We start from the raw sequence: 27,354 nt of genomic DNA, 5'->3' as shown, positions 1-27,354 counted from the left end.
TTCCTGACAAATAAGACAGGTCGGAAGGCCATTTTAAGTTTTGAATAAACACGAAAGTCTCGGTCCATTCAACTTTAAATTCACGGTTTTCGTCTTCCATTTTTCCTTGCTTCTTCTTTGTAGCCATGTCAAACAGGGCACCTAAAAAACAGTTTCATTTTATAATAATAAAGCCACCAACACAAAATAATTACAATTCTTAAATTGATGACAAAAATACCTGTAGGATTTGCAGCTGGTTAGAAAAATACTGGTAACTTTATGCTTTGAGTAGGTACTTTTGTCATCCGTGCGCGATTTGTGGACACGACTAGCACTAACCACTGGACGATGAGACTGCTGACTGACTGGCTCACTCAACTCGTCCATGAATCGCGCCCCCACCCCTGCTGCGAATCCTGTGGCCCGCCTGCGCCGCGTCTCCCGACCAACACCCCCACTTCTTCTAAGCCACTTCTTCAAAATAAACTCGCCCAGGCCGAAAACCGACTTCTGTGAATGGGCCACGAAGTTTCAATCGCACTGTACATGCGTGCCCACACGTGGTATTTTGTGGAAGACCACACTCAAGGGGCCAAAGAGCCGCATGTGGCTCGCGAGCCGTGGTTTGTCGACCACTGCCCTAACCTGTTTGGCTCAGTGGATAGAGCATCGGCCTGTGGACTGAAGGGTCACAGGTTTGATTCCAGTCAAGGGCATGTACCTTGGTTGCAGGCACATCCCCAGTAGGGAATGTGCAGGAGGCAGCTCAATCAATGTTTCTCTCTCATTGATATTTCTAACTCTCTATCGCTCTCCCTTCCTCTCTGTAAAAAATCAATAAAAATATATTAAAAAAACAACAACTACTTGAATGAACCCCTTTTCTGCAAAGTAAGTTACTCTGCTATGGCTTGGCAAATTAAGTAGGGCAAGCCATATTATTACAATATATAAACTAAATAATATCAAGTCAAAAACTTACGAGGTGAATATGATCGAGATCTGGAACGTGATCTATATCCTCCATGACTATAGTAAGGAGAAGGTGACCGCCTTCTGTAAATAAATGTCAAGAGCATTTAATATTCCAGAGATCACAATTAGATGAAAAGATATAATTATGCACAGTACCTCTACCAGTTTCTAAAACTAGAAGGCTACCATCAACCTTCAAAAACTGTATTAGTCATGGGATTTCAAGGTCTGATCACCCAATACTACCAGAAGTCAAATATTCCTTGCTGTTTCATCCATTGATAATGTACTAACCCATTTTAAATTCTACTAAGTAAAATATGAGAAAAGAAGTCTTTCCCACTAATTCCAAGCACACCCTCATGAATTACACCTAAAATAAATTTCACTAGTGTATCAAAGTGATTTCAATTTGTTAAGACTGACTTAAGTGTTCAACAGCCAACAAAGAAAATGTAGCACAAGAGAATAGCTATCAGGAATAGATACTAAAAATACTATGCGTCCTAATCAATGACCTTATACCATCATTATCTTATTCAAGTACAAAAACGATACCACAGAGTAAAAGCTTAACCAATTTCTGCAAATGCACAAAGCCATGGCCACATCACTTGGGGTCAGTTACAACATTTTATGAACTTCATGCAATCCAATCTTGTGCGATGCCACATAATTTAACTACCAAAAGACTAGTAATGGAGTCTTCATGTGAGCCGTTTCTACTATTGTACAGATTTATAACCCTCTCCTGGCATACCTGTAAATCTGATCCCTGTCTTGAGCAGCTCTCCATCCTCCTCCACCTCCACCTCCTCCTCTGTAAAGGCAGAAATTAATGTTTATGAGTTTTTGAAAGAATTTTCAATTCATGAAGTAAAACAAACATGTGATATGCGAAAGTTAGATTCTGGTAAGTAAAATGATAAAGAGCTACTTTTGCCACTCTTTTTATAAAATGGCAGAGCTCTGGTGGCTAAAACAAGTATCATTACAACAAAAAATATAAGTAAATGCTCAAATTAATTAAAATAAAGATCAAATCTACCACTTTAATATCCTCATCTTCCATAAAGCAATCCCTCAAGTGCCATTTAATGCAAAAGATACTCTAAATAAATTGTCCAAAATAAAATGCTGGACAATGTCAGAAGCACCCTATGGCCTCACTTCCATAGATATTAAGACACCAACGATTGTCAGTTTCATAAAACATTACCAAATAGTTTTTTTTAAAAGAAGATATCTATACCCCAACACCACACCAAGATCAGGTATCACAGATTACTACTATGGCAATACTTATTACACAATTGACATTTTGACAAGGCAGGGTCTCAATTATTGCTGCTGCTAAAATAAAGGAAACTTTACTTTGATCTTTGAAAGTATTCTCGAAAAGATCTTTTGTTTTTCAAGTATGATAGGCATAACCCTACCAACCCCATAAAAATTTGAAGTTTGGTAATGAACAAATTAATACTATTTTTCTTATATACTTTTATGGACTCTTCCAAGAATCAGCTTTACCTGCCTTTTAGTGCATGATACATTCGATGTACAAACCCGCCCCCCACAACCCTGCTTTATAAAGAGTTAACTTTCAAAGCACAGCTTATTTTGCTTTAAAACAATATTAAAACAAAAAACGGGAAAAACGGAAGTATGGTCTGTAATTGTTTCCGCCATGCTCAAAGTATACAGATTAATTTAAAGAGACAAAACCTAAAAATCTGGTTTAAAAACTAGCTCTCGATATCTTGGCATAAAAAGTAATGCTTTTATTAAAGGCGACAAAAGGCATAATACTGCTTTAAGTTATGTTGCAACTGAGGCGCACTCTCCCTTCTAGGGAACTTGCACCCCCACCTTTCTGTTTTCTTTCTGCTCCCCAGGCATGTTACCTCTGTTTTTTTCTCTCCTAAGCCCCAAGGGCCCTTCTACTACCTCTGTAACTTTTTACATAAACTTTCTCTTAAAATTAGGAGGGTTGCAACTGAGATTCAGAAGTTGTTGCTTCCTTCATGTCTTTGGCAACTTGAAACTCACATTATGGTTAACTTACCTGTATGATCAGCTATAGTAGTCCCGATCATCATAGCCTCTATCGTATCCTCTGTCGTAGTAATCACGACGGCGTGAGCTGCTACTGTGAAGAGTATTAAATCTTTATAAAATATCAAGTAGCCTTCCCTATCTTTCTAGACATGACTTTTTGCTGTTAAAAACTGTTTAGATATTTATTAACAGCAGCAGAGAAATGCCATGCTCATTTGGTTCTTAATGTTAACACAACCTACACAGCCAAACTCTATAGGACATGACTGGGAAATTGCTTCAAGTATAATCTCTTTATCCTCTTCTGGGCAAAAATTCATAGGCCTGTTAATGAATTAACTGGGAAATGAGTATTACTCTCATTTAAATTCTCACATAGTGGATAAACAATGCCCCCCTCCCGTAACAATGTACAAAAATATGTATTTTAAAATATATTTTTATTGATTTTAGAAAGAAAGGGAGAGGAAGATAGAAATATCAATGATGAGAGAATCATTGATGTTTCTATCTTTCCCTCTTCCTTCCTCTGAAATGAATAATTAAAAAAAAGAAATGTGTTCTTAAAAAAAGGGGGGGGGGCGCACATATATTCTACTAACATGCTTTCAACTTTAGCCAATTTGTCAATTCCACATTTTCACTCAAGAAAAATAAAATCATATGGAGAATGCAGTTTTGAGACTGGGGGTTCAGCCTTTTAGAACATGGTACAATTCTCTGCCTTACATATGAGCTTTGTATTTAAGTTAAAACAAAATGACTCCAAATTAGAGCTTTGTTAGTTAATACACACACTGATAAGAATGATGACAAATGAGAACTATCTTATTAGTTCAGCCCATGTTTTCCACTCTGCTTAAGGAAACAAAAAAACTAAAGAATGCACTCAAGTATGATTTACACAAACTTGATTTTAACTATAATGGTTAAGTTTCCATTCTGGGGAAAATAATCCAAATCAGAAACATTTAATTACCCAAGAAAAGCCGAATATATGGCATTTCTTTATGATAAAGTGGGATGGGATCTATGTAATGGTGTCAATCAGATTTTGTGTCACAATCAGAATGTTTCCACAGAATATATATTAGCAAATATTGTTTTAGCTGGTTAAGAAAAAAAGGGAAAATTATTTATACCATGGCAAGATTAGATGAAATGCCAAAGATTTCCCTGGAGCACATGAAGTGAACAAATTAAATCATCAATAAAATTTCTATCTTGAAAATAAACTTACTAGGTAGGTCTCCCCATATAAATGCCTGGTGTTGGGGTATGTGGTCTTTTTGTTATAGAGAAATCAACTCTGATTCCACATCCATCAAATTCCATTCCATTGGCACGCTCTTTTGCCTAAAATACATACATACATAAAGTTGTGATATACATCCTGAACAGTCACAAACTATTCAGTAGTTAAAAAAATAGTCTGGCCCTAACTGGTTTGCTCAGCGGATAGAGCGTCGGCCTGCGGACTCAAGGGTCCCAGGTTTGATTCTGGTCAAGGGCATGTACCTTGGTTGTGGGCACATACCCGGTGGGGAGTGTGCAGGAGGCAGCTGATCGATGTTTCTAACTCTCTATCCCTCTCCCTTTCTCTCTGTAAAAAAAAAAAAAAAAAAAAAAAAAAAAAAAAAATCAATAAAATATATAAAAAAATAAAAAATAAAGTCTGACGGGATGTTTCAGCTAGATGCGTTAATTTATTTCAATGTTGGTAAAACATCATGGCCCACAACTTTAGGCTGTTTCTCCTGTTAAATTTTTAAAAGGTAGTCATAAAACTCAGGAGAAAAGTTTATCAAAAAAAGCCACAAAGGTCAATTTAAATCAGGTAATTGAAGTAATTGTTCTATTTAACAACAAACTTAAACAGTGCTTCTAGCTCTAAAGCATTACGTATTCGACAAACCATTAGGTATGATTTGAAATGGCTGGGAATGAGATTTCATAAGTGTATACGAAATTCAAATTTCAATGGCGACAAATGTTTGAAGTCCCAGCTATTAATTTACACATTGTCTATTGCTGCTTTTGCATTACAATGACAGCACTGAAAAGTTGTGACTGGTATTCCCCTAATGGCTCACAAGGCCTCAAATATTTAGTTGTTTTTAGCAGAAAAGTTGGTGGATCCCTGCTATGGAAGCAAAAAGCTGAATGAAGACAGCTACATATAGCTCCTTCATCTAGAATATACAGCAGTAAAACTTCAAAGCAAAAAAATACAAAAAAAACCCTAGTCCAAAGACTTAGCTCTTTGTTCACCATTTAAAGAACACTCTTTCCATAAGTAGATTTTAATTTCCAATTCCAATTATGCTATTTTTTTGTTTGAAAGTTTAAGCCCTCAGAAGATAGTTCTTGGCACTACTGATTCAGATACAAAATAATAGTATGCTATTCTTCAGAAAGCTGTGGTACTGTAGTAGAAAATTAGGGAAACAAGGCCTATGCTACTAGTAACCATGGGAAAAACCCTATTTATATCTTTGGTCATGAATGACTAAAATGAAGCAGAATGACATCTTAAGAAGCCCCTTTAAATATCTTAAATTGTAGTCTATCCTAATTACTTGCATTTAGCTTTCCATTCTTCCTTTAGCAGAATGGTTTTCAAAAATAAGTACAGTTTTCATAAATATAATTTTACCTAGAGCTGAATTCCCAATCTCAATATTGACCTCAGATTGTTTATCACTGTTTCCCAAGCTTTTCTATACTTTATACCATCCCTTGGAGATGACTCCAGCTATTATCCGTATCAAATAAAGTCCAAATTCTTAAAATATGGCCCATATTCACGATGTAAATGTTCACTTTCAGTCAACATACTAATTTTTTTTACTTCCACCATTCTGCCTGAAAGTCAATTAACATTTAAATATGAAACCAGTCCCTTTTTCTTGAGTCACAGTTATCCATTTTAAATGTTCTTCATTGTAGAAAATGGCTCAATGTAAACACTGATAAAATATTCTAAAGAGTATTAACCTTCTTATATTTTAGATAACTATACTTAGTATGTATATCATTACCTGGAACCAGTCATGTATGAAGTGCTGCCCTCACGATTTACTTCAAAATAATGTGGTGATGTTGGGTGACTGAGTTGGAGGTATAGCAGGCCAGAAGCTAAGTATACTGAAGTGGGGCATAATATAACCAATTGCCCTGTCACACTTTTTTATTATTCTGTATATATTTGAATTTTTCCATAATAAAAGGATGAAAAAGTTCAAAGTATTATTGACTTCAATCTATTCCCAGAAGATTGCATTTCCTGTAACTCAAGTTACATTTACACATCCTATTTACAATATTAAAACAAAAGTTGTCCTTCCTCAAATACTTGGGAGTTTACAATAGGGCTGCTAGTTTACAATGTACAGGCAGGCTTTTACTTACTTCCTTGGCATCATCTACATTTTCAAAGTATACAAAGGCAAATCCTCTTGAACGTCTAGATTGCTGGTCATATACGATAGACACATCAGCAATGGGGCCATATTTAAAGAATTACTCTCTTAGATCTCTTTCTGTAGCGTACAAGCTCAATCCAAATACTTCAAGACAACAGTTGGGATCAGGATTTGCCTAAAAATAGAAAAGTAGATTTTAAACTTTATGAAACTTTGCCATAAATCAAATAAAAAGGGAACACCATACACAAATTAGCCAAAAGTGTCACTACGAATAAAAGTAGATAAACAGACTAAATAAACACTTTAAAAATGCATGTGTTGCAGCAAGTGCTGCAAGCATGTTTAAGAATGGGCAGAAAGGCACTGGCCCGTTTGGCTCAGTGGTAAGAGCATCGACCCACAGACCGTTAGGATTCCGGTCAAGGGCACGTACCTCCGTTGCAGGCTTGATCACCGGCACCGGTCGAGGCGTGTGCGGGAGGCAACCAGTGGATGTGTCTCTCTCACATCGATGTTTTTCTCCCTCTGTCTCTCCCCCTCCCTTCCACCCTCTTTATAAAACAAAGAAACAAAACAAAAATCAATGGAAAAGATATCCCCAGTTAAGGATTAGCTAAAACAAATAAACAAATCGTCAAAAAGGATTACAACAGGAGCAATTTTAATCTTAGAATTAAGTAGAGGGGGTAAGGGTCACATACTATTAAAAAACTAACTCTTTCGGGGGAGACTGGAGGGCAATTTTAAGTGATTCACTTTCGAGGAATTTATTTTAAGAAATGTTCACATAGCCTGGCTTGTGTGGCTCAGTGGTTGAGTGTTGACCCAGGAACCAAGAGGTCACCAGTCAGGGGGCATGCAGTAGGCAGCCAATCGATGCCCCTCTCATCCATGTTTCTATCTCTATCCCTCTCTAAAAAGTAATAAAAACATAAGAAGTTCACACATTCATAATATGTACACACAATCAGAACAGCATTGTCTCTACAAGCCAGAGAAATAAATGATAAACTAAAAATGCTGAATTAAAATATAGAGCATGCTAGGCTTGATCCTATTTTTAGAAACATATAAACTATTCACATACACAAATGAAGTCAAAGAAGATGTGCACTAAACTGTTAACAGATATTAAACAGCTTGCGTGCAATCATTATAATAAAGAAAAGTGAACCACATCTTGATGACATTCCAGTTGCCATAATGAATTTACCCCAAGTTTTCATTTATTTACTCTAAATTCCATTCCACTCTCAAAACAAACACACACTCTACAAAACCATTTAGATTATATAATGAAATCACAATATAAATACACTAAATGCCATCTCATTTGGAACCTCTCATGAAAGACAAGAAAAAGCCTTACTACCTGAAAGAAACTTGCTTACAATTAAATGGGAAAGCATTATGTAAAAGGTATTAATAACCAACCCAGAAAACTTAAGTAACATTAAGTATGGAACACATACATAGATGCTATATGATCTAATGTATTAATATTATAACATAATGCACATGGAGATTTTATTTGATGGGCTGAATAACAAATGTGACAATGCGCTAACTTAAATATGACTGATAGTCCAAATGTACACCTTACATGGGAGACACCTTTTATTTATTTAACTTTTAAAAGGTGGCAGCGGAGGGGTGGGGAAAAGATTTGTTGATCCACTTTATGTATACATTCATTAGTTGATTCTTATTATTTGTCCTGATTTTGGATTAAACTGACTACCTTGACATATCGGGAAGACACTCAAACCAACTAAATTACCTGGCCAGGCTGGGAGATACCTTTTAAAAAGAGATTATTTCAAAACACTAGAACAGGGGTGGGCAAACTTTTTGACTGGAGGGCCACAATGGGTTCTTAAACTGGACCTGAGGGCCGGAACAAAAGCATGGATGGAGTGTTTGTGTGAACTAATATAAATTCAAAGTAAACATCATTACATAAAAGGGTACGGTCTTTTTTTTTTATTTCAATAGTTTTATTCATTTCAAACATTTTAACAAGAATGTAAACACTAATTATTATAATTTGAAACTTCAAAAAATGGAGGAATCATAGCACAATAACATACCTTATATTGAAGATGGCAAAGGCAAAATAAAATTGCCTAACAAAGGAAAGGTACAAAAGCCATTCAAATTAAACTTAAATATAATAAAATAATGTAAAACTAAAACAAATAGAAAAGAACAAAATGTGTAAACAGTAAATTAAACATTTTCTTTAGTGCAACTTCCAAATTATGCCCGGGATGTAGATGTAGATGGCAATGTAGACTGGGTTGAAAGGTTTTTGGTCTTTAAAACATCAACTTCAGTGGGAACAGTGTTGTTGGTCTCCTTTTTAGCTAATGCTCTGATAATGTGCTCTCCAGGGGTGTGTCTCCCTACATCACCACCATAATGTGTCTACGCATTCCCAGGGTGATGTCGGGGGACGCGTCCGCGGGCATTACAAGGAGCCTCTGGAAGATTGAGAGGTTGTTCCTTCTACTGAATGGGCGGATATAAATCCAGAAGAAGGAGCTGCGGCCGTGTTTCCCGACGTTGCCATGTTAACACTGCTGCTGGTGAAGGAGCGGAGGGGAGAGCAAGAGAACCCTCCGCTCTTTCGGCTCCGCGGGCCGGATAGAACAGCCGAACGGGCTGGATGCGGCCTGCAGGCTGTAGTTTGCCCACGGCTGCACTAGAAAGCCTCAAAAAGGTAACTCTCTGCTAATGCTCCACTGTCAAAATCAGTTCTAACTTCAAAAAGAGATAGGACTATTAAATTAAGTGGTTTTAGACAGTCTATTGCTTCAAAAACACAGAATATTTTTCATCATACCTGATTCCCGACATGAAGTCTGCTTGAGTAGACATGGGAGAATGACTGTGGCTATGACGCCTCGGATAATCTCGACTGTAAGACCTGCTACGGGATCGTCTATGGGAGCGAGACCGTGATCTTGTATAATGCCTTCGAGAACTTCTGGATCTAGACCTGCAAAACAAAGGCTTAAAGGTCATGACTAAATAGCTGACAAAATATGGCTTTCATTTTTTTAATACTCTAGAGTTAAACTCCAGAAGACAGAACACAATCCAGGCATATACATACTAACATGATACCAAATGGGTGGGATTGATACTTTTTTTCTGTACCAATAGTTAATTCAACTGTTAGAAAGGGTTCCAAAACCACTAGTTCTCTTCCAATCTTTCTTATTAAAAATATAAAAGAACACATTCAATTATCTTTTGAAAATCAGGAAACATGCATTCATACTAGCTTAATCGGTCTCCCTCTCAGATTACCACCCTATTTTTCTGTTTCTCCCATTATTGCCCACCATTCACTTAAGATAAAATCACCATCATAGTAGCTTCCTCTGCTGTGTTTTAAAAGCAACCAGCTGCTCTTAACTAGATAGAGTGCTGATATGAATAGTCATCTAAATCAGGATGGACACATTGTAAGAGAGAAAAGGTACGGTTAATGATGCTTCATAACAGGCATGTAATGGGGCTGTCCTGGTCAAACCAGGATGTATGGCATACTTTTGACCAACATTAAAAACAAAGTACATGTGGTATTACTTTTGCTTTATACATACATTCAATATAATACTACCTTACACCTATTAATAAAAAATTGCAGTTATTGAAAACCAATGTTCTGCAGTATATTTGCAGTAAGTAGTTGACTTAAACTCAATTCTGAAGAACTGGTACTATTACTAACTTGCCTTTATATAAGGAAGCTAAGGTGGAAAAAGGTTAATCTGCTACTAACTTGCCTTTATATAAGGAAGCTAAGGTGGAAAAAGGTTAATCTGCCCAAACCAGAAAAGAACCGAACAGGTAAGATTTGAAGCCTAACTCTAAAGCCCAGGCTTTTAACGATTAAACAGTCTTCAGTCTTCTAGAACTTATGATTAACTTAACTTCTACTAACTATTATACAGGCCAACAAATGATCTACTCCTATCAAAGTTCACACCAATTTCAAAGCTAAGAGCAACAGTCTTTCTTACCTAGATTCAGATCTGGACCTGGACTTTGATCTGGAACATCTGGAATCTTCCTTGGAGCAAGACCTTGCAGGGGTATGCCTTGCAGATTTCCCAGATCCATGAGCACTTCCACTTCTGGAAGCAGAACGGGATTCCTACACGTAGATGTCAAAAGTTTAATTTGAAGAGAGAAACCAAGATGGCAGCATAGGTTAGCACCTAAACTGCTGCCTCGCACAACTATTTCAAAACTACAACTAAAAGACAGAACGGACATCACCCAGAACCACAGGAAGCCTGGCTGAGTGGAAATTCTACAACTATAAGGCAAGATAAAAGCTCACGGAAAATCAGAGGAGCGGCAAAGGGCTGAGGTACGGAGACATGCGCACAGAGAGGGAGGGCGGCTGAGTGCCTGGCTGACTTTCTCTGGCGGGAGGGGGAAGGAAGCCCCTGACTGCACTGAACCCCAGTTCTGGGCGAAACCCGGTGGACCCAGGCTCATACAGGGGAAGTATGGACTGTCCGGTAGAAAGGCACACGGAGACTCGGGGGAGACGAGGCGGGCAGGGATCTGGTGGCGCGCACGCGTACGAGTACTCGCAGAGAAGACTGAATGCGGAGGTTGCCCCAGGCTTTCCCTAGAGGAAGGGAGTCGGAAGCTCCTGACTGCACTGAACCTCAGTTCTGACTGCACTGAACCCCAGTTCCGGGCGAGACCCTGGGGACTCACGCTCTTACGAGGGGAGTCTGGACTGTCAAGCGGAAACTCAGGGGAGCCGCGGAAGGCAGAGGTCTAAAGGCGCGCACAAGGGCAGGGCTGACGGGAAGCCAAGACTGTCTGCTCCGCCCTGAGACTCCGCCCCATCCAAATTGAGCACAGAGGCTTTTGCAGTTTTGCAAGTCTGACCCTATAAGGCTGTCTCCAGCACCAAACTTCTCCCAGCATAGACACAGCTGATCCTCACAGCCAACTGGCCTGGAGGTCAATTCCTCCCAGTGATACCACAACAATCAACACTTAACTACAACAAGGCTGTACACACAGTCCACAAAGGGGTGCACCAAAAGTGTCCACCTCAGGTTAACTGGGGAGGCCGACTCACTGGGCCATATAGGAAACCTAGCACACAAAGCTACCCTACCAACTCAGGAAAGCAGTGAAAATGCGGAGACAAAGAAACAGATCACAAACGAAAGAAATGGAGGAAAACAAACGACTGGATATAGAATTCAAAAGCAGTTATAAAGGCTTTTCAAGAATATCCTAGAAAAGGCTGATAAATTTAGCGGGACCCTTGAAGATATGAAAAAAGGACCAACTAGAAATTAAACATACACTGACTCAAATAAAAAATATTATACAGAGACCCAACAGCAGACTAGAGGAATGCAAGAATCAAGTCAAAGATTTGAAATACAAAGAAGCAAAAAACACTCAACCAGAAAAGCAAAAAGAATCCAAAAAGTTGAAGATAGTCTAAGCAGCCTCTGGGACAACTTCAAGTGTACCAACATCCAAATTATGGGGGTGCCAGAAGGAGAGAGAGAGCAAGATACTGAAAACCTATTTGAAGAATTAATGACAGGAAACTTCCCCGACCTGGTGAAAGAAATAGACTTACAAGTCCAGGAAGCGCACAGAACCCCAAACAAAAGGAATCCAAAGAGGACCACACCAAGACACATCATAATTAAAATGCCAAGAGCAAAAGACAAAGAGAGAATATTAAAAGCAGCAAGAGAAAAACAGTTAATTACCTACAAGGAAGCACCCATAGGACTGTCAGCTGATTTCTCAACAGAAACTATGCAGGCCAGACGGGAGTGGCAAGAAATATTCAAAGTGATGAATAGCAAGAACCTACAACCAAGATTACTATAGCCAGCAAAGCTATAATTCAGAATGGAAGGTCAGATAAAGAGCTTCACAGATAAGAAGAAGCTAAAGGAGTTTATCACTGCCAAACCAGTATTATATGAAATGCTGAAAGGTATTCTTTAAGAAGAGGAAGAAGAAAAAAGTAAAGATAAAAATTATGAACAACAAATACATGTCTATCAACAAGTAAACCTAAAAATCAAGTGAATTAAAAATCTGAGGAACAGAATAAACTGGTGAATATAATAGAATCAGGGGCATAGAAAGGGAGTGGACTGATAATTCTCAGGGGGAAAGGGGTATGGGGGTGCAGGAAGAGACTGGACAAAAATTGTACACCTATGGATGAGAACGGGGGGGTGGGGGGGGGCGGAGGTAAGGGCAGAGGGTGGGGTGGGAACCGGATGGAGGGGAGCTATGGGGGGAAAAAGGAGAAACAATTGTAATAATCTGAACAATAAAGATTTATTAAATTAAAAAAAAAGATTACCAACAAAGTTATGAAGTTAATTGAAACCAGTCAGCATAGGGATCTGAGTAGAGAGGGTCAAGATTCCCCTTCTTTAAAAACCCTCTTGCTTTATTAAATAGAACAGCCTTCTAAGCCATATTAAGAGCTCCCCCATGAAATTCTAACAAATCAAGAATTTTAAGAATTCACGCAGCCTGTGAAACTACCTGGCATATATATTTTGTGGGCAATCATTTCTTTAACCAGGAAAGGGGGAAACACCAGAATGCAAAAATTTCCCTTTCTATACTGATACCTGGTTAGTTTAACATCTAAACAATGCCTGCACCAACTGTTCTCACCAGAAATATCCTTAAAAAAGTTAAACCCCTTTATAGTTATGTTGGCCATTAGCTGGTTTTGGAAATACATGCAAGGAAATTTAGCCTGTCTAGAAGAAATGAGATCTAAAATTAAATTATTAGCCAAATCTAAAAGCATACAGTTAACTCTAAACCTTAATCCACAGGTAAATCTGTAAAACCAGCTGGGAAAACCCTCTACACAAGGAAAATTTCAAGTCTACTCTCAGCTGACAAACAACAGGTGTCAACATTAAATCCTACCAAAAGAAGCACTATTCTGGACATCTGTACCTCAAGGAGAAGAATCATGAACTAAGATGAACATACTTAAAACAAAGACAAATTTCCCTGAAAACGTCTTGAAGAATTCAGTTATGAATTGTATGTCACATAGTAACATACAACCTACAGGAAACACACCAGGAAAAAAAGTCAGCCTTACAACAAAACACCTTATTCTCATCTTCCTATTCTGAGAAGGCAGTAGCTAAGAAAACCTTTGCAAGGTGACAGAAGTGGGAATAGCCATCTAATTGCTAGGTTTTTCCTGTATTATTTAAAAGACTGGATGCAGTAATTAGATTTAAAACTGGCTCTTATAGACCTAGATGCATTTAAAAACACAAGTCCCCTATCTGGAGCTGATTTTAACTATGGTCTAGAGTTGGGTATCTTCATTTCTTAAAAGCACCATACATGTTTATGATGCTAGTTAAGTCTCACTGACTTAGCGAAAAAAATAATACAAACGTTTTGGGATACTCAAAACTGTAAACCTACTTTTGCCCCACCCTATATATTTGCTTAGTACTAAGACAGGGGTCAGTGCATAGTAAAAGTCCAGGGGGAACCGGGCCAGGCTAGCTCAGTCAGTAGAGCATGAGACTCTTAAAAGTCCAGCGGAGTGGAAGAGACCACCAGTTCCAACTCTGGAGGTACTTATTCATGTCGCTAGGAGCAGCAGTTAGAAAGAGGAAAAAATCTAGAGGAAACATGAAGCCACTGTTACCCATGCTGGAAAGCTCATTCCTGCCTGGTATTTGACCACAAAGGGTTATTTTATTTAGGTCGCATTTCAATATAATTTGACTAAGACGTTAAAATTAGAATTACCTAATTTAAACATTCTCCCTGGAAGGCACTTCTTTACCCTGTATATATTTTCTTCTATTAAACAAATAATGCATGCATTTTTAGCAAAATACACAGGGACACATAAACAGACTAGTCATTACTCAGCGCAGAGTTCTGAAAACTCATCAGTCAACAGAGCCAAATATCAACAGTACAACGACTGAAATTTCTTTTGAGAGCGAAATTTTTTAAACTTAAACTATATAGGTAGATACGTTGTTATTAACTTAATTAGGGTACTCCTAAGCTGGCCTTTGCTAAAAACGTCCTCAATTTGATTGAGGTATGTTCGATGAGGTCGACCCTTCCAACTCTCCCATCCACACTCATCTTGCATACTTGTTTCATCTATCTCCTTTCGTTCATCCTCTCTATATGTCCAAACCATCTCAACATACCTTTCTCAATCCTCCACACTACATCTTCTTTCACTCCACAACGTTCCCTAAAATTAACTTAATAAACTTTAAGAGGTTGGCTAAGTCAGTGAGACTTAACTAGCATCATAAACATGTATGGTGCTTTTAAGAAATGAAGATACCCAACTCTAGACCATAGTTAAAATCAGCTCCAGATAGGGGACTTGTGTTTTTAAATGCATCTAGGTCTGTAAGAGCCAGTTTTAAGTCTTAAACTATAGGTACATTGAATAAAACTTGGTGTCATACTTAATAACGATATTATTTATTGATAAAATTAAATTCCTTACAATTTACCTTACAATATCCATAAAATTAAATCATGACAATAACTGACAAAACACTAATGTGAACAATGGCCTTGCATCTCCTTGGAAAGTTTGGGTAAGTCAGGTTTGTATGTTGTTGTTTTTAATTTTAGGTATGATTCCAGGTTCTCATCAATAAGACGACTTCTCAATTTACTCTTGATAAGGTTCATGCTTGAAAATGATTGTTCGCATAAATATGTAGACCCGAATAAGGAAAGAAGAGCAAACGCTAGTTTTTTCAGTTGATTACATGAGTCAGGAATACTATTCCAGGTGTTAAAAATCAACATATCTTCCTTCTCCAGGTCTTTCAAAGCAGAACACTTGTGCTGTGAACTAAGTTCACATTTGTTTTTCTCCAATATTTCTATATCAGCACAAAGACGTTCAAAATTTGAGCTCCACAATTCTTTGTTTTTTTAAATCCAGCATTTGCATTTCAAAGTTGCCAATGTCAATATTAAAGGGAGAAAAATTTAATTCTGTTACAGTAGCATTAAAAGGTTTTTTAACAAAGGCTAATGTCACTTTACTGTTTCTCAATTCCTGAAACCTGTTGAGAAAAGCTTCCCTCATATTTAAAAGTAGTGTTTTGAAATAGCAAATGTCAATATCAGAATTATTTTCTTGGCGATGTTTCAACAGGCTTGGAAAGTGAATCAAAGTTTCTCTTTCAAAATCTTGAGCAAAAAGAGAACCTGTTTTCAAATGAAATAACTTCTTCTAACATTGAAAAAATTGTGTTTCCTTTCCCCTGTAGTTTACGATTAAGCTGATTTAGATGAGACGTAATGTCTACCATGAAATAAAATTTTTGGATCCACTGATTGTTCGTTAGTTCTGTATAGTGAACACCGTTCTCAAGGAGAAATGCTTTAATTTCTGTTAATAAGGAAGCAAAATGTTTCAAAACGTTTCCTCTTGATAACCAACGTACCTTGTTATACAGATCTGCGTACTCACTCTCCATTTCAACTAAAAATTCTTTAAATTGGCGATGATTAAGAGCTTTAGCTATAATGGAGTTGATGATGTTAATCACCAATTCCATTACTTCGCAAATTTCTTCTGGAAATGTCTGTGCACAAAGCGCTTCTTGATGAATGATGCAACGGTAAGTATCTCGTGATTAATCTTTTCTTCTTTCAAAATAGCAACAAACCCGTTTCTTATGACGGTCATACTTTTCGCCCTGTCTTTTGAAATTGAGACAATTTTATCGAGTGGAATATGATGTTTTTCAATGCACTCAATTACAGCATTTGCTATATCCTCTCCACGTGCTTGACCTTTGAGTGGCAATAATCCTAAAAGTTCTTCTTTAGGACCTGTAGATGAAATAAATTGTACAAAAAGTGAAACTTGTGCTGTATCATTTATGTCACAAGACTCGTCAACTGCTATTGATAAAGCTGAAACCAATTTAAGATCTTCAACTTGCTGGTTGGTTATATTTGAAGACATTTTGACTGTTCTATCTTTCACTGTTTTAGCAGACAATGGTAACTCTTTAATTTTTTAAAGAATATCTGCTTTGTTCTTAAAATCCGGAAATAGCTCTTCGGATGCATTTATAAAACAACTTTTTATGTATTCACTGTCTGTATATGGTTTTCCTCTCTTAGCTATCTCTTGACTAACAACAAAACTTGCAATATTAACATTGATGGAAGATTGCATCCAGTAATTAAATACAGAACTTTTTTTTTTTCCTGACTTTTCTGAAGTTCCTCAACTGCTTTCTTCCTTGCATCACCCACAGGATATTTAGTACTAAATGACACGTGTTTAGTTGTAAAGTGTCTCTCCAAATGTGATTTCTTGTTATGCGCCAATTTTTCCTGACAAATAAGACAGGTCAGAAGGCCATTTTAAGTTTTGAATGTGCATTCAACTTTAAAATCACGGTTTCCATCTTCCGTTTTTCTTTGCTTCTTTGTAGCCATGTCAAACAGGGCACCTAAAAAAAAGCTGGTTTTTTTAAATTTAATAAAACTTTATTGTTCCGATTAATAAAATGTTTCCTCTTTTTTCTACCCATAGCTCCCCTCCACCCGGTTCCCACCCCACCCTCTGCCTTTAACTCCTCCCCACTGTCCTAATCAATAGGTGTGCGACCTTTGTCCAGTCTCTTCCCGCACCCCCCACACCCATTTCCCCCTGAGAATTGTCAGTCCAGTCCCTTTTTATGCCCCTGATTCTATTATATTCACCAGTTTATTCTGTTCATCAGATTTTTTATTCACTTGATTTTTAGATTCACTTGTTGATAAGACATGTATTTGTTATTCATAATTTTTATCTTTACCTTTTTCTTCTTCTTCCTCTTCTTAAAGAATACCTCAGCTGACAGTCGTATGGGTGCTTCCTTGTAGGTAATTAACTGTTTTTCTCTTGCTGCTTTTAATATTCTCTCTTTGTCTTTTGCTCTTGGCATTTTAATTATGATGTGTCTTGGTGTGGTCCTCTTTGGGTTCCTTTTGGTTGGGGTTCAGTGCGCTTCCTGGACTTGTAAGTCTATTTCTTTCACCTGGTGGGGGAAGTTTTCGGTCATTATTTCTTCAAATAGGTTTTCAGTATCTTGCTCTCTCTCTTCTTCTGGCACCCACATAATTCGGATGTTGGTATGCTTGAAGATGACCCAGAGGGTCCTTACACTATCTTCAAATTTTTGGATTCTTTTTTCTTTTCCGGCTGAGTGTTTTTGTTTCTTTGTATTTCAACTCTTTGGCTTGATTCTTGCGGTCCTCTAGTCTGCTGTTAGGTCTCTGTATAATATTTTTTATTTCAGTCAGTGTATGTTTAATTTCTATTTGGTCCTTTTCCATGTCCTTGAGGGTCTTGCTAAATTTATTGGCCTTTTTTAATTCTGGAAAAACCTTATAACCATGGTTTTGAACTCTATATCCAGTCGTTAGTTTTCCTCCATTTCTTTCATTGGTGATGTTTGTCTCCGCATTTTGGCTGCTTCCCTGAGTTGGTAGGGTAGCTTTGTGTTGTAGGTGTCCTCTAGGGCACAGTGGCTCAGTCTCTCCAGTTACCTGAGGTGGACACTCTTGGTGCACCCCCTTTGTGGACTGTGTGCTCAGCCCTGTTGTAGTTAAGTCTTGATTGTTGTAGGTATCACTGGGAGGAATTGACCTCCAGACCAATTGGCTGTGAGGATCAGCTGTGTCTACACTGGTAAAACTTCGGAGCTGGAGACAGCCTTATGAGACAAGAGTTACAAAATTGCAAAAGCCTGTGTGCTCCACTTGGATGGGGCAGTTTCAGGGCTGAGCAGACAGCCTTGGCTTCCCATCAGCCCTGCCCTACGAGGCCCCTGGGTCTCACTGTCCCTCGGTTACCGCTGCAAGAACCTCTGAGAGAAAGCCGCCCTCGAGTTTCGCCCACTGCCAGACAGTCCAGTTCCTCCCCCAATGAATCTGGATTCCCAGATTCTTGCTCAGAACTGGAGTTCAGCGCAGTCAGAGACTTCTGTCTTCCTCCCGATAGAGAAAGCCAGCGGCACAGTCAGCAGTCAGTCCTCTCTGCTCGCACTCGCACCTCCAGACCTCTGCCTTTCACGGCTCCCTGAGTTTCCGTGCGCTCCTCTCTTTTCCCGACAGTCCAGACTCCCCCGTATGAGTCTGGGTCCCCAGGGTCTCGCTCGGAACTGGGGCTCAGTGCAGTCGGGAGCTTCTGTCTCTCTCCCGCTAGAGAAAGCTAGCCAGGCACTCAGCCGCCCATCCTCTCCGTGCGCGTCTCCGTACCTCAGCCTTTTGCAGGTCTTCTTAGTCTCCGTGTGCCCCTCTCTTTTCTTCTAGTTGTAGAATTTCCAATCAGCCAGCTTTCCTTTGGTTCTGGATGATGTCTGTTCTGTCATTTAGCTGTAGTTTTGAAATTGTTGTGCGAGGCAGCAGTTTAGGTGTTCACCTCTGCCGCCATCTTGGTTTCTCAAAAGTTTCATTTTATAATAATAAAGCCACCAACACAAAATAATTATAATTCTTAAATTAATGACAAAAATACCTGTAGGATTTGCAGCTGGTTGGAAAAATACAGGTTAACTTTATGCTTCAAGTAGGTACTTTTGTCACCTGTGCATGATTTGCGGACTCGACTAGCACTAACCACCACACAATGAGACTGGTGACTGACTGGCTCACTCAACTCGTTCATGAATTGCGCGCGCCTCTCCCGCGCCTCCCGTCGCCTGACCAACAACCCCACTTCTTCAAAATAGACTCACTCAGGCCAAAAACCGACTTCTGCGCATGGGCCACGAAGTTTCAATCGCACTGTACGTGCGTGGTGTTTTGTGGGAGAGCCACACTCAAGGGGCTAAAGAGCCGCATGTAGCTCGCGAGCCGCGCTTTGCCAACCACTGACTTAGCATAGTGCTTTTTGATTCTAGGTGACTTCTTACCTTAACTTCATTTTTATTTCTTTTCTTCATTCTTCCGTTTCAAATTCTGACTTCTTTCATTTTCCCCACTTCACACAAATTGCTCAATATTCTACAAGTGAGACTTCTGGTCTGATAATTAGCATGCATTTTTTAATTTTTTCAAATTTCAGCTTCACTTATTCCTGAGCTTCAAATACTCATTTATAAAACTTGTCAAATGACAACTTCCGCATTTTCCTTTTTCAACATTAACCTTAATAGAAAAAGAACAGGATGAAGAATATTTTAAAACTCCAGGATAAAATCAAGTGCCAAAAAACTAAAACTAAAAAAAAAAAAAAAAATCCCGTTTTGGATTAAAAAAATAATTAAAAACACCTAGAATATGCAGCTCAAAAACCTGAAACTATAGTCTCCTGCTGGTTCTAAAATATTTATGGTAATCAGTCTCATTTGTCATGCTTAAGTTGAATGTGAAGTGTGCTACTGAACATTTATTGTTCATCTAACATTTTAAGAACTATTACATTTCACACTTATTTTATCCATCAATAGAAAATATGTTAAGCATCAAAAGCACAACTCCAGTCAAAAAGTGACACGTAAATACTAAAGTGCAAGAAAGGAAAGCATGAACAATTCATTTGTACAATGATGACAGGGCTCAGGGTAGGAGAGATTTACAAATTGTGACTTGTCTTATAAGGTCAAGAAATGTATTTAATGTCACACATTTTTGTACCGTAGGTCTAAAGAGCTCTATAGAAAAACAATGTCAGGGAATATGAAAAATTTAGACTATATTTAAGTGTTTAACCTACCCCTAGAAAACTGCTCTAGAAAGTTTTTATATTCGGAATGGTCCAATTACTAAATTTATAACCAAAATCAAGCCAGCCAACTACTACATTCAAGTAGCTATGAAGGAAAGCAGAACAAATTAAGAGTGCAACATTGGTATTTTCAAATACTGTTGTAAACTCCCCCCCCTCAATGAACAAATATTAAAATCTTCTGCAGTCCAAAGGAGAAATTTTACTTTTTTAAAGGTGGCAATATGGGGAAAAGTATAGCTCACCTCTTCAAGTTACTAAAAATATTTAACATCAATATACTAGTGCCTGTTCAACATCCTAAACAAAATACTGTCCTCATAAAACACCCTAGTTTTCCTGCATTTCATCTTATGTCTTCTGTTTCACTGTCAACAATTTCCTCTCCTAGTTTTATTTTCTTTCTGGGAAAAATAAAGCTTTCTTTAAAAAAAAGAAAAAAGTCTTTATATCTATCTGGGCATAAAGACCGCCATGGTTATTTGTGGAAGTGCTGTCTTTTCTAAGAAAGTAAGCGTAATTTCAATATCGTTTTTTTTGTTGTTTTTTTTAAAATATATTTTATTGATTTTTTACAGAGAGGAAGGGAGAGGGATAGAGAGCTAGAAACATCAATGAGAGAGAAACATCGATCAGCTGCCTCCCGCACACCCCCTACTGGGGATGTGCCCGCAACCGAGGTACATGCCCTCGACCGGAATCGAACCTGGGACCCCCCAGTCCGCAGACCGATGCTCTATCCACTGAACCAAACCGGTCAGGGCTCAATATCGTTTTTAAAAAGTCAATTATTGTTTACTTAACTCAGGAAAAATTTTAAATAGGTTTTTATTTACGTGAGTCACAGTAATTAGTTTTCTTTTAGTATCCATCACTAAAATGTAATGGGAACTGTTTGCTAGCAGCACAAATGTAATCGTGGAATCAGAATACCCAAGGAGGTTTCCTCTTAGGGCTCCTCTAAAGAGTATGTAGAGACACAGGACTTGGATGCAGAAGATACTGGAATGGAGGCCAAAGCTCTATATCACAACTTTTCAATATGGACGCCTTCCTGCTGTTATTAGTCCTTTCCAACCTTTCCTCTTCTTTGTATTTGAACTACAAAATACACTACTAAATAATGTACATAAGAGGTTTATTTCAACGTAGCTACCAAGTGGCCACTTTATAAAACCAGAAGACCAACTATTGAGCTAATTACTTGAAGAGAGCCTACTTAGAAATAAGCAGAAACTTGTCCCATCCTGTCAACAATTTTTCTGTTAAAACGATTCTAGAGGTTACAAGTGGAATTCATGTAACATTAAAAACGTGCAAACTCATTAGGCTGATTGCAAGGTTAATATTTTAAAAATTGGGAGTGAGCAAATCAATCCTGCCATTATGGTTAATTCTCATATCACTATAAGGACTATTTAATCTTTTTTTTGCAGCCACTCTACCAGAAGATTGGGTAGACAGAAAAATACTCAAACTGAGAATATACTCTGAAAACCCTATCTGACATACCTCCATCAGTTTTCAGCCCATGCTTTTGAGAGATCTTTTGCAAAAACAGTACTCTAAAATTTACATTCATAAAACATTCAGTACTTTCCAGCAAAAGCAAGTTTAAGTATGCCTTTTGATTTTCAGAAGACTACCTATTCTTCATCTAATACCTAAGCACAAAAATCAATGCAAAAGACATATCTCATTTCATGCTACCATTTTAGACCATCCATGTTGATAAAAGTAACAATCTGAAAATAACTCCCAAAACCCAATTCAAAGCAAAGATTTGAGGTAACTTGAAGATTAATTTGCTGTAGTGAAGAACTTTTCTGGCTTGCAGCTTAAAAACAAAACTGACAATACCATACCTAATTTGGGCTCATACCACCCAAAACTAACCTTGGTAAAACACTTAAATTTCCTACACACCAATCACCACCCCATCACTATACACTGTGAGATAATGCAATCCTACCTAATAAAGAGGGAATATGCTAATTAACCATCACTCCGTCACAAAGATGGCTGCTCCCACAGCTGAGGCCAAGTTCCCATAAGGGCCTTAACAAGCAATCAGCAGGGACCTGAGGCTATGCCCTACCCCACCCCTGTGCGGCTTGACAGGGGACCTCAGGCCACCTTCCACACCCAGCAGGGCTTGACAAGGGACCTCTAGGTGCGCTTCCCGTCCTGGTGCTGGGCTAGGGGACCTCAGGCTGCTCCCCCCGGCCCCAGTGTCAGGCCGGGGCACCTCAGGCCACGTCCTCCACCAGGTGGGGCTTGACAGGGGACTTCAGGCCGCGCCCCCCGACCCAGCACCAAGCCAGGGGACGTGAGGCTGGGCCCCCCCCCGTTTGGCGGGGCTTGACAGGGTACCTCAAGGTGCACCCCCAGTGCTGAGTTGGGGGAACTCAGGCCACGGCTCCCACCTAGGGGGGACCTGAGGCTGCACCCCGCCCCCGCCAATGGAGCTTGACAGGGGACCTGAGGCTGTTCCCCCCTCCTGGTGCCGAGCCGGGGGACCTGAGGCTGCGCCCCCCCCTGCCTGGTGGGGCTTGATGGGGGACCTCAGGGCACGCCCCCCCCACCCCAGTCTGGGCTGGGGGACCTCAGGCCACGCCCCCCATTCTGGTGCTGGGCCAGGGGACCTGAGGCTACCTGAGGCTACGTGCCCTGCCCAGCGGGACTTGACAAGGGTGGGACTAGCCAGGTCTGGATCTATCCCAATGGGGGGGTGGGGGGAGCGCGGCCGAGTCTGGGTCTCACGCGATTTTTGAGGCGCATGTGGGTGGGCGGGGACTTGACTCTGGGTCCCGTGGTGTGCCCCAGACTCTGACAGGAGGACGGTTTTCATATACATTTTACTAATTTTCTTTCATCTGACACTTCTATTACAGAGAAAAGGCAAATAGCAATATTAAATTATTTGCTCTAATTAATCTCCTTTTAATGTGCACGAATTTCGTGCACCAGGCCACTAGTTTATGTAAAAAAAAAAACAACGGATCAACAAATGTGTGTGTTAAGGTGCAAAAGATACAATCAATTGTAGTTTGGTACTCTTGAGCAAAAACGTCAACTATAAAAATATTAATCACTTAGGTTTGGGGTTTTATCAGCCATAAATGGGAATTGGATGTACAAGGGGAATTCCATGTAATGTATCTCTCACCATCTGAATTCCTCTCCATCCCCCCACCAACAAAACCAGTATTACTTATCACTTGGAATTTCAGTTTCACAATGTCACTTTCTAGTTTCAGACACTATCCACAATATTAAAATATTCTTGGCTAACCTGGTTTCTTCAGGAGACTCATACCTAATCATTCACTATGAAACAAACTATTTCCTCCCACTCCATAAATTCAATCCTGTAATTAAAGGAAGCTGGTGCAATGGATACAATTTTCTAGAAAAGAAGTAGATTGAGATGTTTTAATTATAAAAATTAGAATTTGGGGCTAAAAGCAAAGAATACACAAAGAATTATAGATTAAACAGAAAACAATGCAGAATCTGAAGGGCAGCTTGATGTGATGGTATCCAGACACTATTCATGTCTAACGAAAGTTAAGATTAAAGGTGAAGAACTATATTGCAAATACGTCTACAAAAATAGCCAATATCTACCAAATGTGACATATCTGTTAAGAGCGCCTCTTATGGCAAAGATGTCAGCCCCTTTGCAGAAAAAAAAAAGTTTGCAGGCAAGTTTTAGAAATTCTGGAGGATACTTTAATTTGGAGACCATAAAAAAAATTTTACTTTTGCATACGTTTGGTCAGATCAGGGACCTCAACTCTAATTAGAGACACATTTCTTGTAATCAACTTTGACACAAAAATCCCAGGTAAAGGTAGTAAAAGGTAGATTCTGCCATGAAAGTGTGACATGAACTACAAATATTCAAGAACACACCCAACATACACATTTAAAACAAGACAAGGGGAGGCACACTAAATCAGTTTTAAGAGGATAATATATTACTGCATACACACACAACATTTCTATTTAGAAGAGGAACAACTTCCAATGTCTAAAGGATTAGGGGGCAAAAAATTTCTGGAGTTACTTTGGGGTTTGTGAGAGAGTAGATTAGAGATTTATATAAACAAAGGGTGAGATTACAGCCGAACTGAGATTTGTATGAGCGATTTATTTACATGATCAGTTTGGAATGTTTGAGAGACTAAAGTGAAATGAAAAGTAATTTTTCAGGCTCCACAAAGAGGATACAGGCATGTCCAAGATTACTGCCCTAAAAGCAACTTTTTCACTGCTTTCAGTGTTCAAAAGCAAGTTTTTTGCTAATCAGACTTGACTGTTCTACCTCCCCAGGCCTTTTTATGGTAATTTAACTGTTCCACTGACCTTTTATGGTTTGCCAAGCATTCTCTGGGAGTCCAAACACATGTTTTAGGTCTATTCTAACAACTCCAGGTTCCAACCACCAATTGGAAAGCAAACATACAAAACACCAAACCAAATAAAATGGAAGTATCCCACAACTTCAAGTTTAGAAATGTCTTCCAGGGAAAGCCATGACTCCTGAGTAAGAAAATTTTTTCTCCTAACATGTAGCTTAAAGTTATTTTATATCTTTCTCTTTCCATAATAATTTAGTGAATACCTATTCTATGTAACAGCATTATGGAAAACACTAGGATGTATAGAAGAAAATATGCCCCCTTCAAAAAAATTCTCAATGACACCTCTTCAGCTGTCTCAAACCTGGACCTAGCCACAACTGTTTCTCTTATGTAAAACATACTTATTTTCTTTTAGGCAAATTTTCATCTCCACAAGCTCACGATCCGAGTAACTCTTCCAGGAATATTCAACTAAGCTAGTCAGAAACCAGTCATTTTGTAGTACCTAAACAGTGCAAAAGTACCCAGAAATAGTTTTGTCAATGAGTACTAAAAATTATCATTTCCCTTCCAGTCCAAATACCAATGACTGGTTTCCAAAGTATATTCAACTAGTAGAAACCAGAAGTCACAACCTTCACAATTTGTGAGCCCAATTCAAACTTTCTTACCCTACGAAACATTCACCTGAATATATAAGGGAGACCTGAGTAGTTCAAACCAAATCAAACAGATTTGGCTTCAATGTTACACAGTAAGTTCACTAATGTGCCAGGAGCTAAGATATTTTTAAACCACCTCGAATCTGTTTTTACATGCGTTTGCTAAGATATTTGAGTAGATTTACCTGACAATTAGATTTATTTATTTCTAGTAGAAAGGGGGGAAAAATCTTAACAAGTAACAGAGTGTAAAAACACCCACCTTATTTCCATCAAGTTAAAAAATCATGTTCTATGGTGCATTTTACCACTCTTCGAACAAATTCTCCTTAATCTCCAAATATGCAAGCCTTGCATTGTTGCATCGTCATTAGAGCCTACACCCCGCCACCAACCTTCATAACATGCTGTTTAAAACCTGGGAACTGTTTTATTCCTGAAATCTAATCAACCCGCACCGATCTCCACCGGGGAGGTGGAGACTGAAAAAAAGAACAATAACAACAAAAAGAACAGGTACAAGTGGTCCACAGAATTAGAATGCCTCGAAACAAAGGAAGTAACGGCGCCATAAATCGTCGTTGCCCGCCAATTTGTCGTACACAATCCCATGGAAAAATATGTACTCCATAAAATAAGAAAAGTTAAGAGACCTCGTGGTCTCTTCTATTGGTATACTGATAACGAGTTTTGGTTTGAAAGCCCTTTCGGTATCAAATAAAAGCACTCCATTTAGGCCTAACACAAAGCACGCGCGCAATCTCCTCAAATTAACGGGCCGAGAATTTAGTCTACCTCAGGTTAGTTCTCCCCATCCCAAAAGAAGCCCCAAGAACACACTAGGTTCCATCCTTGGGGCCGGGGGTGGGGGGTGCTTCATAAGTCGACCCTTTCTTAATCCCAACACCGGGTGAAAGTCCCCAATGAACGTGCTTTTCTTTTTCTAACCCAAGTATCCCTGTGAGGCGCGGGGCCGGCCCGCGTGGACTCACAAGATAGCAACGGCGAAATAAGATACTGCACCCTTCCCCCAACACCGAGGGGACGCAGCGGCCATTTTAATCCCCCCTTATAACAGAAAAAAACGCCGACTCGGGTCCGGGGCCACATAAACCTGCCTCTCCTCTTCACGGATAAAAACACTATTCACAAACGCTTTTTCAATCCGACTCCTCTCCTCCCGGCCTGACTTCGGAGCCGAAATCGCCCACATCCCTGTCCGAGGCCGGCGGGCCTGGAAAGAGATGCAAGAAGCTGGGACCACACAGCCGCCCCCCTGTAGCACCTCTACGTACCCGCTCGCCGTAGTTCTGCTCGCCGCTGTCGCTCATGACTCCTAGCTGCTGCTGCCTCCGCCGCTCGGCTCGATGTGCTTCAACCGAAGCTGCCCACCTCTTGCACCTTCTTTACAGAGGTTCGGCCGCAGCCTGTCAGCACCCACAAGTTGCCGCACCGCTGAGAACCCAACCGCTTCGCACCGCTGCCACACCGGCTCTAAGTCTCGCGGATGTGACGCAGCGTCTTTAATGCGGCCCCGCCCCCTCTCAAAACGCGCGCTTTGTGGGCCCCGCCCCTCGGCGCTCAAGTCCCTTCCCCGCAAAGGCGCGACTCGAACCGCATATGACGTAAGCGCCGCCTTTCGTGGGGCCCCACCCCCTTCTCTGTCTCAGCGAGGCGGGAAACTAAGCCTGCGGGTTGGCCTCTGTGATGTTCGCCAGGACCGAGAGGCAGTGTTGCTTTTTTCTGCTTCATTCGTTTTCTGCTTCATTCGTTTCTATTTTAGTGCCTTCTTTTGGGCAGATATCCATGTACTGGGTTCTTTATTTTGCATTTATTTAGCCCTAATTGTAGATCTCTCCTTGTTAAATAAACGTCCATTTAAGCACGTATTAAATGCCAAAGCACTTTACTAGATCTTGATGCGCTGATGTCAGACAATCTCCGAAGATGTTAGTGAACTATGATTTTAAGTGCTAGAGGCATGTACAGCTATAGTAATGTCACAAGGAGGGAAGATTAAGTATTCCGTCACCCAACTTTCCATGGTTTCAGATACCTGGGTCAACTGTAAAAATGTTAAA

The 27,354-nt window shown here is 39.4% G+C and overlaps 1 pseudogene across 1 annotated transcript; it reads right to left on the bottom strand.

Moving 5' to 3' along the window:
• LOC308242149 (transformer-2 protein homolog beta-like) lies at window positions 1-26,747 on the bottom strand (annotated as a pseudogene). The gene is made up of 9 exons (XR_013961677.1): window positions 26,569-26,747; window positions 10,478-10,611; window positions 9,289-9,444; window positions 6,427-6,615; window positions 4,256-4,371; window positions 3,023-3,106; window positions 1,718-1,777; window positions 965-1,038; window positions 1-141 (listed from the first exon to the last, which is right to left on the bottom strand). The product of XR_013961677.1 is annotated as a transformer-2 protein homolog beta-like (transcript).
• Window positions 26,748-27,354: the final 607 nt, after the last annotated feature.

Source organism: Plecotus auritus (genome assembly GCF_963455305.1).
Source record: "Plecotus auritus genome assembly, chromosome: 2".
NCBI lineage: Eukaryota > Metazoa > Chordata > Mammalia > Chiroptera > Vespertilionidae > Plecotus > Plecotus auritus.
Note: the sequence above shows the minus strand (reverse complement) of the source record. Positions and strands in the feature narration are given on the sequence as shown.